Raw genomic sequence first — 2,396 nt, forward strand, 5'->3', positions numbered from 1 at the left:
TCCATACACTTGATCAGATGTCAAAGGAATGGGAGGTGGACTATTAGGTCACCCTTAGTCAGAGCTTCTTCTGGCTTTTTCCTATATGTTGTTCACCAATATGAGTCAGGTGGACCTTTGTGAGAGAAGTGTTTGGTGGCCAGGACCTCTTTGGGGCATTTCTTTCTAAATGGAATATGCAATAGATAAGAGAGTAGAGGAGGTAATACAGGGAAGCTACTCTTTCAGTTCAGGAGTTGATGAAGCCCATACATGCATTCAGGAAGCCCATGGGATTCTCTAGCTGTGGGTAGTGGCTAATGTGGTCATTCAGAATCAACACTGTGGACCTTGGCAGTTTTTCCTGTACAGCTCCAAAAACTTCAGATAGGAATTCACTGGATTCAAAGGCCCATAGATAAAATGAATTGACATAGCTACAGAGCCAAGAGCTCCCACCCAGCATCTTTAAACCTCTTCCTCTGATGGATGTACTGTAACAGACTAAGTTCCCATCATTGCTGTATATCACTGTCCACATATCCCACAGCTCACACTCAGAGGGTGAGGTATATGGCCCAAAGACTGGGATGAGATTTCTACAGAATACAAAGAAGTTCATCATTAGTGTGAGGATGGGTGACAGCATGCCCTTTGAGAAGCTTTTGGAGAAGAAAAAGATAGTGAGTCTTGAGAAATATACCTCCATTTGACAGACAGAGACTCCTTATGGTAAGCCAATCAGATCGATTCTGCTTGAACCTATTTTAATATAATTTTTACATGACACAGAAGCCTTTATAAGAAAATGAAGACCTGAAGAAGTAAGTTTATTGAAGATTTGATGAAAATTAGAAAGTTGTGTGAAAATGTAATAGGACAAAGGGTATGAGCTCCATATTTTGGGATAGCATGTCCTGAACCCCACCATATTTAAAAGGATATTTATTTCAACACTGTTTATAATAGTAAGAACGTGAAGGTGGAAGGAGCCCTAAAACTAAGTACTATTGATAGAAGGATGGTTAAATAAATTATAGTAATCCATACTATGGAATACTATACAGTTATTAAAAAGAATAAAGTGGCCCTAGCTAGTTTAGCTCAGTGGATAGAGAGTCAGCCTGGGGACTGAAGGGTCCTGGGTTCGATTCTGGTTAAGGGCATGTCCTCGGTTGCAGGCTTCTCCCTGGCCTGGGCCCTGGTTGGGGCACATGCAGGAGGCAACCAATCAATGTGTTTCTCTCACATCACTGTTTCTCACTATCTTTCCCTCTCTCTTCCACTCTCTCTAAAAACCAATGGAAAAATATCTTCGGGTAAGGATTAAAAAAAAAAGAAGAAAGTGGACCAATGATACTGGAATAAAAGATCTCTAAAATAACATTGAGTGGAAAAGAGCAAGTCACAGATGCTTCTTTGCAAAGCAAAACAAGATAAAATAACCACTATATTAATATATGTGTGTATATATGCATATGCATGCAAAACAGCAGTGAAATGACTAGAAAATTATGTTATTAATTGTGAATAGGGGAATGTATGTATGTGTGTGCACGGGTGCGCATGTGTGTGTTGGTGATGGCAGGTGTTAGGGCAGTGGTTCTCAACCTTCCCTTTAATACAGTTCCTCATGTTGTGGTGACCCCCAATTTCATTGTTACAAATTGAACATAATTAAAGCATAGTGATTAATCACGAAAACAATATGTAATTATATATGTTTTCCGATGGTCTTAGGCAACCCCTGTGAAAGGGTCGTTCTACCCCCAAAGGGGTCGTGACCCACAGGTTGAGAACCACTGTGTTAGGGGGTCTACCATATTTTATTCTACATCCTTTTTGTTGCTTGAGTCTTTTAAAAAAATGCAGTTATGTACTGCTTGTATAATAATATACAATTTCATAAACAACAATATTTTAAAATCAAAATTTTATCTTCTTTTGGGAAAAACACAATAGCATAAAAAGTCTTAGGATATGCCCAGCCAGCAAGGCTCAGTGGTTGAGCATCAACCTATGAACTAGGACGGTGGTTGGCAAACTCATTAGTCAACAGAGCTAAATATCAACAGTACAACGATTGAAATTTCTTTTGAGAGCCAAATTTTTAAACTTAAACTATATAGGTAGGTACATTGTTATTAACTTAATTAGGGTACTCCTAAGCTGGCCTTTGCTAAAAACGTCCTCAATCTGATTGAGGTACGTTCGCTGAAGTCAACCCCTTCCAACTCTCCCATCCACACTCGTCTTGTATACTTGCTTTACTAGGAGGTCACAGTTCGATTACTAGTCAGGGCACATGCCTGGGTTGTCGGCTGGATCCCCAAGTGTGGGGCATGCAAGAGGCAGCCAATCAATAAGTCTCTGTCATCACTGATGTTTCTATCTCTCTCTCCCTCTTCCTTCCTCTC

General features: G+C 39.9%; 1 pseudogene; it reads right to left on the reverse strand.

Annotated features, from left to right (window-relative positions):
* Nucleotides 1-229: 229 nt before the first annotated feature.
* LOC102250533 lies at nucleotides 230-910 on the reverse strand (annotated as a pseudogene).
* Between the last annotated feature and the right edge of the window lie 1,486 nt (nucleotides 911-2,396).

Source organism: Myotis brandtii, unplaced genomic scaffold (genome assembly GCF_000412655.1).
Source record: "Myotis brandtii unplaced genomic scaffold, ASM41265v1 scaffold23, whole genome shotgun sequence".
Classification (NCBI taxonomy): Eukaryota; Metazoa; Chordata; class Mammalia; order Chiroptera; family Vespertilionidae; genus Myotis; species Myotis brandtii.